The sequence below is a fragment of the Gorilla gorilla genome, chromosome 6 (genome assembly GCF_029281585.2).
Source record: "Gorilla gorilla gorilla isolate KB3781 chromosome 6, NHGRI_mGorGor1-v2.1_pri, whole genome shotgun sequence".
NCBI lineage: Eukaryota > Metazoa > Chordata > Mammalia > Primates > Hominidae > Gorilla > Gorilla gorilla.
In genome coordinates, this window is record NC_073230.2 from 35,576,202 (window position 1) to 35,588,347 (window position 12,146).

Below are 12,146 nucleotides of genomic sequence, written 5' to 3' on the forward strand. Positions count from 1 at the left end.
TCTTCTGTGTAATGATGACCCTTCATCATTAGCATTATTCAGAATTACCCTGCATCCACATGCATACACATAGAGTGGAAATTAAACATAGACATGGAAGAAAGGTCAACCATAATCACATCTTTCAGATCCTCCAACTGCAGGTGAAACTTTTCAAACAAAATACAGTTAGCTCTCAATGTATAAATATTCAATTTACAAACAATTGATAAATACATTGTCACCACTGCCCCCCACCCCTACCCATCTCTGAGCCTTCACACTGTGTACTCCTGACTATGGAACTCCATGCTGCTGCTGCAGTAGCAACACAAATACCTTTATGGATAAAAATGGAACTTTCAAGAGAATTTGTGCATGGAAGAAAGGAAGAAGCCGTAAAAGCAGATGTGCTTTAAGCACAGAAGCAAACCACCTCTGGCAAGCAAACAAGGCTGGCTCACCTCTTCCCAAAAAAGATCACCCTCCAAACCTCTGACATAGATTACTCATCTTTATTTTACCATCTTGTTCACTAAAACAGAAGATTCATTCGGCTTAACAAACACCCTTTGTAAAATGCAAATGACTTGATAAGTGGACCAGACCACATCCATTATGCACATTATGAATCAGATTTACTTTCCTACTACCAGCTACCATCAGCTGCCCTGAAGGAATGAGAGTTTTGACTGAGAATGATTAAAAGAGGAAGAAAGGTAAAATTAAATTCAGAAAATGGAGTGCTACAGGGATATGACAAGGAAGCAGTATCACAACAGGGAAAGAAAATCCAAGAATCATAAGCCTATCAGCTGCTTAGATAAAGGTCTCTAGATGAAAAGAGATGATGACATAAATTGTGCTTTTTAAGATCTGCCAGGAGGATCCAGGAAAGAAAACAAATGTTCTTTTCTCTTCTTCCTTCTTTCCCTAGCAGCAACTTGCTTCCAGGCCCCAGAATTCAACTTAGTCTCACTAAAAAGGAAAAAAACCTAGAACCGGGCTTCCATTTGAGATAAATGGTCTTTTGTGCACTAGCCTAGGAACCTATCCACTGTCATAATTCCTTATCATGGCCTCCCAGGACACCAGCTCCCCCACCAACCTCACCACGGTCCTTACTCAGTGTTCTAGCCATACGGGTTTTCCTTCTGTTCCTCTAACAGGTCAACTTGCTCCTGCCTTAGGCCTTTGCTGCTTCCTCTGAGAAACAGTCTTCTTCCAGAGAGTCCTTCACATCACTCTGGTCTCAATAAATTTCACCTCTCCAGATGGGCCTTCCCTGACCCTAACCAATGTTGTCCCACTGCCACTCCACAAAACTCATACATAACGACTTGTCTATATCAGTCTTACTACATGCTTATTTCCTTCTTAGCACTTAGGCCTATAAGAAACATTATCTTGTTTATTTATTTATTCACTTAGCATCTGTCTTCCATACTACAACCCAAACTTCCTGTAGGCAGGGGTGTCATCTCTTGATGGCTGCTGTCAACCCTGTGCATTGAACAGCGCCTGGTGGGTACTGAGCACTCCATGCATGTTGGCTATTCAAAAAAGATTTTCAGTAACTATATGGGACACTTCTTTTTTTAATTTGGGAATTTCTCTATTATGAATAGTTTCAAAGGCATAGCCAATAATCATCTCCAACTAAATATTTATAGTTCTAATAGCCCAAGTTGGGTCTCCACATATATTTGTTTCTTTGATGATTGATTGAGAGAGACAGGGTCTTGCTCTGTCACCCAGGCTGGAGTGCAGTGGCACAAACACAGCTCACTGCAGCCTCCATCTCCAGGGCTCAAGTGATCCTCCCAACTCAGCCTCCCGAGTAGCTGGGATTATAGGTATGCACACCCAGCATGCCTAGCTTTTTTTTTTTTTTTTAATTTTTCATAGAGACTGGATCTCACTTTGTTGCCCAGGTTGGTTTTGAATTCTTGGCTTCAAACGATCCTCCCTCTTCAGCCTCCCAAAGTGCTGGGATTACAGGCACAAGCCACTGTGCCCAGCCTCTATCATTGTTTTAAATTTACCAATATTTGTCTTTTACTGAAGAAATACAACAGGATCCTGGTTCCTGCAGGCCATCAATTAGAACCCAGTCTAAGTGATATATTTATTTTTTTTTTTACACCCAAATGATATAAGAAGAGAGAATTGAAAAATATGTGTATATAGGTGTGTGACTCCCACAGTATACTGTTTTACACTATCATTTATAATCTTCTATTTTGTATTAAGGTTTTATGTATACACATATTCTCTCGCTTGGACTATAAGCTCCTTGAGGAGTGGAATCCACATCTGATTCCTGCTACCTCCCGAATGCCTAGAATTGTGCTTTATGTATACACGTGCTCAACAGACCCCAAATGAATGCACAAATTATACTTGCACTATTGCTTAAAATGACTCAAACTATGACCTATCCTGTTTGCAGTAGCAATTTCCCTAAGTGATAACTGGGTGATTGTAGGGAAGCTATATTTTCCTTATATAGTAGCAGCCTAAATGACAATTGAGAAATATAGACTATTTGAAATACAAACATGCACAGGTTACATTGCATACACACAGACACAGGTTTGAGTGAAAATTAAATGTGAACATGTAAACATGGACAGTTCTATTCCCAAAGTTTGTGTTCCCCAAAACTAAGGAGCCCTCTCTCCTCAACCAGCTTGATACCTAACAAGCAGGCTGTGTTGCTACCACAAACATTAACTAAAAGGCAGATATGAGACAGAGCTTTCACCACGTAGCACTAAATATATTGTTTAATATGTAAGGGTTGCTACATGTTACGAGTTTTACAATTGTTCTTATGTCAGTTAATTGCTTATAAGAACAAACAGCACCTTGCCACATGCTCACAGCCACATGTTCTTTGGCTATTTTAATAAGAACTGGACTGGATTTACAGCAAAATAACTTTACTTAGGACTTTCTGCCAAATCTTATCTGATAACCGCCCCCCACACATGGACATCTGGGGACGGCATTTTGAAACACTGTTTTGAAAGAACACGGAGGAGATGTTTTCAAGGGCAAAAGAAAGCTTCAAAAGAGGCAATTACTTTTTAAGTCTGATCAATAGTGAAGAGCATGAACCATAAAATACCTCTTAAAAACTCATTTCAGGGTGAGGTGCAGTGACATTTACAGCAACACCAAGAACAAAATACTTATGAACAAGCTGGTGGTATTCTGGCTAAGTAGGTGGTATAAACATAAAATTCTGTTTGTATCTATGTAACTAGGTGGATGGAGATTATCAACCAATTCATCTCTGGTCCTCTTCCTGTATTAGAGTCTTGTACTATTGTACTGGCTCTCTTATTTTAAGCAACTCTGTGTAATGAAGTTTCTGCAAGCTGCAGGGATTGCCAACTGTACAAATACCTTTTTCCATTCTCCATGTTTCACTTCAAGAAATAATTTCATTCTTCTGAAATGTATGGATAGCACTGCCAATCTACAACGCTGCTATGGAAGCCCAAAATACAACAACAACAACTAGCATGATCGCAGCAGGGAGTAATTACTGAATGCTCACTGTGTCAGGCACCCTGCTGAACGTTGGGTATTTATTATCTCAAATAACCCTCACACTCTATTCTCCCTATTTTACAGGTGAAGAAGCTGGGACACAGAGTTTAAGTTACTTGATTAAGGTAGTTCAGCTAAGAATGAGTGGTAGGCCTGGGATTCCAAACCAGTTTTTCTAACTCTAACCCAATACCCTTATCTCCCATATTGAACCAGTTCCTGCCCTGCTGATTTCATAAATGGAAAATTCAACCTCCCTCAAGAAGGAAAAGACAGAAATCCCTGGACACATATAGGGATCTGGGCTGCACCACTCCAACAAGGATGAGTCTAGAAACAGCAGCGTGCTCAGAATCTAGAGAGAAATAACACATTGGTGGAAGTGGGTCTGTGCAGGGCTGCCTTCGGCACTGAGTTGAATGTGTGGTATGATTAGACAGCTCAAATCCATCTATTTTTTAGTGAGCACCCACTATACACTCACCATTTCAACACACACCACAATTTCAGAGATGAATAACAGAGTCTTTGTCCTTACGGAGTTTGTGGTCTAGTTAGGGAGAGAGACAGGAGGAGGAATTAAAATACTGCATGAAGAGACCCAATTCTGACCTAAGTACTAATTGTTCAGGGACAAAGGTATGTCTAGACCCAGCCTATGGTGAGGAAGACGAGGGACTTCCAGGAAGGCTTCCTGAAGGAGAAGGCCTGAGGGAGCCCACAGAGTGGGATGGGTGGACAAGCCTGCAGGCCGCAGGGTGGATGAGTGTTCACACAGGAGGCTCACAGGAGATGAGGCTGCAGGGCCAGAAAATAGCAATGGCCAATGCTGAATGCTTATGCCGTGCCAGACCCTGTGCAAGTGCACTTTCCTGCCCAACAGCCCAACAAGCTAGGCATCCTGATACCATCTTACCGAGGCAGCTGGGGCACTGGAAAGCAGTGACTTGTGTGAAGTTGCTCAACAGTTACCATGGTAGGGTAGGGACTGAGACTCAGAACCTCTCACTCCAAAGCCTGCAGAGAACTGCGGTGCTGTTTGGCCCCTGAGGCTCAGTAAGCATCTGAGGGCAGGAAGGAGCAACACACAAAGGGTCTAGGTAGAGAAGTAACATGATTCAATCTGTGTCTTAGAATACCACTCTCACAGCTGTGAAAAGTAAGGGGCAGGGGTGGACCAGAGGCACGGAGACCAGTCAACTGCTCAGCAACAGCATCTTCCTCGTGATCAAACTTCTCATGCTGATAGCTCCCTCTCCTGCTGCTAGTCACCCTTCACAACCCTGCGGCATTCCAAAACAAGGAAGGAATCTATTTGGAACAAGCAATCCATAGCAAATCAGAATGCCCTTTTCCAATCCCCCACCTAGGTCTCCTTAACAGCATTTCTCACAGGCCTCAAGAGGCCTTGCAAGTCCTTTTCTGCCTCCACAGGGTGCGCTCTTGGATGAACTGTGCATAATTCCTCTACGTATCCCTGGGATATAGATGGCAGTGGTTTCTGAATGATGCCTCCCCCTCTCCACAGATGCCGTTTCTTAATAGTCACCACAGGAATGGTGTCTGCCGTGCAGCCAGAAACTCAGGATGGCCAACTTCGATCCTTTGAGACCATCTGGCAACTGAGAGCCCAAAGGAATTCCATTATTAGTGTGAACCAACGTGAGTGGTACTTAGAAGGTATCTGACACTCTTCCAAGAACTTTCAGTGTATTCATTCAATTGTCATGACAATCCTATGGGTAGATACAATTAATTATTACCCATTTTCCTGATGGGGAGACTGAGGGACAGGCAGGTTAAGTGCCTTGCCCCAAGTCACACGGTAGGTAAGTAAGTGGCAGAGCCAGGATTCAATTCCAGATAATCTCACTCAGAGCCCTTGGTCTTAATTACTATCCTCTGTTCAATGCTTCTCACAAGAAAAACTAAAGAAAAGAGATCCATGTTCCAGAACCATACCTACTACCTGCTATGAAACAAGCAGGTATAAACTCTCTGCAGGGCTTATGTATTTATTACCAGCAGGGAATAAACACAGATTTAAAAAGCACATATTTTCAAAAGCCTGATGCTGGTAGAAGTCACAGTGGAAGCAGGAGCCAGAAGCTACGAACAGACCCAGCCAGGTAAGACAGGCACAGAGAACAAGTTAATAATGGCCTAAATATAAAGACATAGCTTCAAATCCAACCTACTATTAATTAATTTATGTATTGCCACTAGGGAGGAGGCAGTTAGTATTAAGTTAGATTAAATTATGGAGAAGCTTCAGCATTGCTATGACTATTTCAACAGTAATTATTAAGTTGCTATGCCTTCCTTCCCTAATAAAAAACCCTTTATTCTCATTCTCAGAATGCTTCGCTGTTCACCTGTTGCCAGCTTCTTTTGACAGGCATGACAGGCTTTTAAGATTAGACTAAAGACACTTTTCAAAGAGAAAAAGGAAATCTGATTTCTAAATCCTAGTAGGCTTCTCATCCTAACTCGCTCTGTGAAGAATATTTGCCACCCTTCTTCTTCTCCAAAGGGTTTTGGATTTCCTTGTTATGCTGAGTGTTACATTTGCAAAGACTGACAGTCCTGGAAGGAAACTGTAGACATCGAGTGCTGGAGCACTAAATTAGGAGTCCAAAGACCTGGGCTCGGACCCCAGACTTACCACTTGTGAGTATGGATTTGCCCTCAGTTTACATATTTATAAAATAGAGGCACCTCCCAGACTACCTCCCAGAGCGGCTGGAGGCTCAAATGAGATAACATACATGACAGTTGTTTAGAAACTGTACCACCACATAAATGTGAATGACTTGGTGAACTGGCTAATTAATTAGGTCAAGGTAGACCTGAAGTGGAGGGACTGAGTCACCGCCCCACTGCCCAGCACTGAAGATCAGGGGCCTGCTACTAGTTGTTTTGCTTCACCATCAGAGACAAATTTTCTGGCTGCCTGTAGTGACCTTGGTTTAGATTTTGTCACAAAACACTGATTTTGTATCCTCCTGTCAGTGCCTGAAGACCTCAAGGGCCATCAACCCACTCCATCTATGAAGCTGCCAAGTTTTTCATGGAAACACCAAAGGAAACTCTTTGCAAGGGCATATTCCTTCTTCTGTGCATCAGCCAGAGGCCCAGGGAACAGTTAGTGCCATGAGGTGAACTGTGTCCCCCAGAGCTGATCCACTGAAGTCCTAACCCCTGGTACATCAAAATGTATTTCATTTGGAAAAAGGGTCATTGCAGATATAATTAGTTAAGATGAGTCATTAGGATGGACCTCTAATCCAATGCGATTGGTGTCCCTATAAAAAGGAAACGTGTGGACACACAGACAGACATGCACACAAGGAGAACTTCCTATGAAGACTGGAGTTATGCTGACAAGAAACTACCAGAAGCTAGGAAAAGGACCTGGTATCGACCCTTCCCTAGCACCTTTAGAGGGAGCACAACCCTGCCAACACCTTGATGCCAACAATTCTAGTCCCCAGAAGTGGGAGAAAATAAATTCCTACTGTATCAGCCACTCAGTTTATGGTACAGTTATTGTAGTCCCAGGAAACCATATATTTAGGATTTGCTTTTCCTGTTTCCCTACACTCAATAATTCATTCATTTAATCATATTTACTGAGGATCCACTAAACGACTAGGCCTTGGACACAAGGTTGAAGAAGACATCTATATCCTGCCCTTAAAGAACTCAGAGCAGGGTAGGAGGTAACAGCCCTATGGACAAACATGATAAAGTGATGTGGAGGTATGTTTAGAGTATACGTATTTGGGGAACAGGGAAGAAGGCATGGTTCTTTCTGGAAAGAGAAGGAGGTTGGGGAGGGAGACTAGAAAAGGTTGCAGAAAGAAGTACTTACTCTGACAAAGTAAGTCCTTCAAGGTCTCCAGCTCCTATAAAAGTTGAAAGTCACAAATCTTTTTTTTTTTTTTTTTTTTGAGATGGAGTTTCGCTCTGTCACCCAGGCTGGAGTGCAGTGGCGTGATCTTGGATCACCACAACCTTCACCTCCCAGGTTCCAGCAATTCTCCTGCCTCAGCCTCCTCAGTAGCTGGGATTACAGGTGCCCACTACCACACCCAGCTAATTTTTGTATTTTTAGTAGAGATGGGGTTTTACCATGTTGGCCAGGCTGGTCTCGAAGTCCCGATCTCAGGTGATCCACCTGCCTTGGCCTCCCAAAGTGCTGGGATTACAGGCATGAGCCACCACGCCCAGCCAAAAGTCACAAATCTAAGTAGCCCAGAAAACAGGCAGAGAATAAAGTGACCAAGGTGTCAAAATATGAGGAAGGCTAACAGACAGAAATACTCACTACAGTATTTTTACTGCAGTCTAGGAAACATAACACCTACCACCCCTCACCCCAAACCCCACCGAGATTCTGACTCAGTAGATCCGGGGTGGGGAGAGAACATGTACGCCCTTAAAAAATTCTACAGGAGATTTTACTGTCCACTCCCCCGTGGATTCTGTTGGTGCTTCCCAACATTTTCACATCATAGCACATAGAGTCAATAATAATATGTGTACAACACATTGAATTAAAGTAGAGATAACCTCACAACATTTATGCAGCAACCGGTGAGAAGAATCTATTTTTATTCTTTATATCACATTGTTATGGTAAGAGAAATAAAATACTAGGAAAGATCTTAGCAAGAATTTTTATAAATATTCCAAGCACAATTTCTTAAAATCACTGACTTCAAGAACTTTACATAAGTTCCGTAAGGAGCCATATAAGTGATGCTCAAATATAATTTGAACTGTTATAATGTTTTGAATGGTTGTAGGAAATGTTCAATGTTTTAATGCAGAAAGAACTTTACAGCTGTGAATATCTGGTGGCAATGTGAAACTCATTCACAGCATATAGTTTAGTAAGCTCTTGGTTATGTTATGCTATCCCAGCTTTTAATTTGGAGTAGAACAAAATTTCATAGACTCAAAAGATGCAGCCACAGCCCTGTATCCTGTTACAGTGAAATCCTAAGCCAAATGTGAAATAGAAAATCGAGACAGACACAACTCAGAGACATGTGACTTCTAGAAGGTTGAAGTTAACAAACAAAATGAACAAGCACCTCCTACATGGAAAGCCTGACAACCAGAACAGAAGGTTTAAGGAAAGGATTTTTCAAAGACTCGGCTTTTTAAGCTATAGAGGTGGATTCTGAGAACTTGCCCTAAGTTCTTTAGGTACACAGTCATGGAATGCCAGAAAATTCCTGTAAGGTGTTGGTAAGAGGCCAATGCTACTCAAGCCAGGCCAGTTTTCTTGGTTAAAAAGGTGCAGTTAGAATATGTTGAGTTAATTCCAATAAGACTGTCAATTCAGCTTTTACAGGATTGTATTATGGCCCTAAGATCAAATTAGATGTCTTCAATAACACATGCCTTAAGAACAGGAAGCCTTCATTAGTATCAGGCATAGACTAAACTAAAAAAGAAAAAGAAATCCTGGTTTTTAGTACAAGTGTTCATATACAGTAAGTTCAGCAGTTACTGTGACTGCTCCCCGAGAAAGAAAATGCAAGGTTCTGATGTTAGGTGCTTGACAGATACTTTACATATAGTTCTCTTAACCTATGACTTCCAGAGTTTTGACCACAGATCACAATAAGAAATAATTTCTAGTATCTTCATCAGTATACCTACACGTTTAAAATGAAAAAGTTTCACAAAACACTCTTTTCTAATTTCTTTTATTATAAAAATAATACTTGTTACTGGTCAATATTAATATACAACCTCTTATTGGGTTTACAGTCAGAAAAAAGACTACAGTCAGAAAAATACCAGTTAGCTAAATTATACTACATCTGCAGAGCAAAATATGTGGCGGTCATTAGAAACAATGAGGCAGTTCTACTTCTACTCACATGGAATGATTTTCAAGGTATATGATTAAATGAAATAAAATTAATTTAAAAATATTAGGATTACCTTCTTGATGTTCAAGCATTTTTTCCCTCTTCTTTGTAAACAGGACATGAAAACAGAATTTCGTAAATGCTACTGCCCATAAACATCATCTGGGGAGCTCAGTGAAATTCCTGGACCTCATCCTCAGAGACTCTGATGTGATGTTCAGAATCCAGGATTTTTGGTATGTACCACCCCCCACCCACAGACACATATGCACACGCAACAATTCCAACAAAGGTACTCTGAGGACCACACTTCGAGAACCATTTCTAAACCCTCAGTGACACTCAGTCTTTCAGAGCCAGTTGAGCAGTAACATACTCCCTGAGGCTCGCTGAGGAGCCTCCACTTTAAAATACTTAGGGAGCACTGACCACCAGGAGTCAGAAATAAGTTCTAAAGGCAGCGGAGGAGGTGACTCCATGAGTACTTCCCAAATACTCAAGGCCCTTCTACTGTGCGCACCTTTCCTTTGTCCTGCCATTTTTAGCTCCCAGCACAAAGGACGCTTCAGTAAGACATCAAGTATAGGAGGCCTTGCTGTTGAACTTATGTTGCTCACTGTATCTGTCCCTTGGAGCCAGAGTATGTCTCAGCAGGCCACCCAGGGCCCTGCTAGCCCATGCGGCCCTTTCATCAAAAGAGGTACCACTATTTCTGGGTAGGACAACAACCTAGCATGAGATGCAGGGTATGGCCAGCAGAGAGCAGGCTGGATTTCAGCACCCTTTCCCCAACCCAGGCATTCATGCACAGTGACAACGTGCACAACCACACCAGATGCAATCCAATTCACTGTCAACCCTGCCTAGAGCTTCTTCTGTGTTCTGGGGATAGAAAGTATGGGCATTGTGTTGGAGCAGAAAGAGCATTGTACTGGGAGTCAGGAGAGCTTTCAGTCTCTACCCTGCCTCCAACCAGCTACTGAGATCGTCACTGGGCCACACTGCTCTGCAGTCTCTGAGAGAGAGAATGAAGAGTTTTGTTTAAGCTTAGGTCCAACCCTCTGGGTCTAGTCTCACCTTCCACAACTCTCATCTCCTTCTCTACACTGCAGATTGACTCAAACACTTCTACTTCCAAAAGTCATCAGACTTTCTCTGTGATGCCTCTAGCCTTGTAGTGCTGTTCCCTGCTCAGGAAGCCCTTCCTGATACTTGTGTGTCTTCAGAACCCATCCATGTCTTTCAAGTTTAAGTTCCAGCAAATTTAACTTTGATTTTAAAAGGCTGGAATAGAAATAGTAATTTCTATGGCCCTTTGTCTCTGGTGAAGCCTTCTCTGACTCCCTCAAGTACTGCTTCCAACCACTACACCTTGAACATATACACCCTCCTTATACAAAGCATCACACTGTATTATAGCTCCTGGCCGGTGTGCCTGTCTTCCCATTCCATGCAGGTACACAACCTTTGGAGATGATGTTCCATTGACTATACAGTCCCAGGTTTAGAAGGCTCAGTATTCATGGAAGGAATTAATAAACGGAAAAACTGTTTCTTCTACCCTCTAGCAGTTACTACAGTGTCCCTCTGATCAAAGAGACGGATGGACCTACGCCCAGTCTTTGGGGCTATAGACAGATCCTTTAAGTAGAAGAGAAAATGATACTATCCATAAAAGGAATTTATGGTATATTCTTTTCATCAATGCAGCCAGAATGCAGGTCTTAAAGAGGGTCCTTTTATGGATAATATCATTTTCTCCTTACATATAAGCTCCTCCTTATATACCGTAAGCCAGGTCATGTTTATTATTTTATTATCTGTCTTTCCTCCTAAAACGTAAGCTCTAGCAGATCAAAGTCAATTTTCATTTAGTGCTGAATCCTCACCACCTAAAATAGTACCTGGAGCCTAGAAGGTGCTCCGTAAAACGTTGTTGAATGATGGAATAAATGAACAAATAAGCCCATGAAAATGAAAGTTGCTGGGTGGGGGTGTTAAGAGGAGGGAAAGAACTAGGAACAGGTTCTGCATTTGTAGCATGTTTACAAATTGCTTTATAATCACTAATTAGATTTTCTAAGCCACATTCTCTCCACTGCAGACAGTGCTATCCTCCCAATTTTAAGATAAGGGAATTCAAACCCAAGGTCACACAGCAAATCAGCTTCAAGTTCAATGCCTAGCCCTTAGCCAGTAATAGGAATAAGATTAAAGATACTGCTGATCTCCAAAAGGTTGACATATAAGAGAAAATAAGAGTTGAAGGCATGAGACCCACAAAGCTTTGCACATATTCTCAGCACACTGCATCGAAAGAGAAACAGACAGTTCTGTCTGGAATTGTAAGTTCTCAGTGTGTATACACTGCATTATTCAGTCATCAGTTTCCAAGGCCCTGAGAGGCAGACATTTGCAGGAAACAATGGGAGCAGCAGTCTCGCTCCAGAGTCTCAGGCCCTGCCTGCCAATCAGCAGTGACACCACTCTGTCACCAGGAGGCTGGGGCTCGCTCACTGCCAGGGGCCTGTACAGGCTCTTTACAGAGCAGCTGGAGAGGAAAGAGAAAAGGAAATAAAACCTAACTTAAAAATAATTAAATCAAACACACAATAGGCTGACATCAAAAATAAATATATTTAATCACAGTTTAATCACAGTATAATCATCTAGCAGCAAATATGCTCATTTATATTATACATGAGACTCCAAAAT

General features: G+C 41.9%; 1 protein-coding gene and 1 long non-coding RNA gene across 2 annotated transcripts in view; both read right to left on the bottom strand.

The window, feature by feature from the left end:
• JAZF1 (JAZF zinc finger 1) overlaps window positions 1–12,146 on the bottom strand; it is a 356,426-nt gene that overhangs the window by 308,101 nt on the left and 36,179 nt on the right. The window lies entirely within an intron of this gene.
• LOC129523638 (uncharacterized) overlaps window positions 1–12,146 on the bottom strand; it is an 80,341-nt gene that overhangs the window by 33,105 nt on the left and 35,090 nt on the right. Inside the window, exon 3 of the long non-coding RNA XR_010134630.1 lies at window positions 1–12,146. This exon is cut by the window's left edge and continues 33,105 nt beyond it; it is cut by the window's right edge and continues 22,533 nt beyond it. This is a non-coding gene — a long non-coding RNA (uncharacterized lncRNA).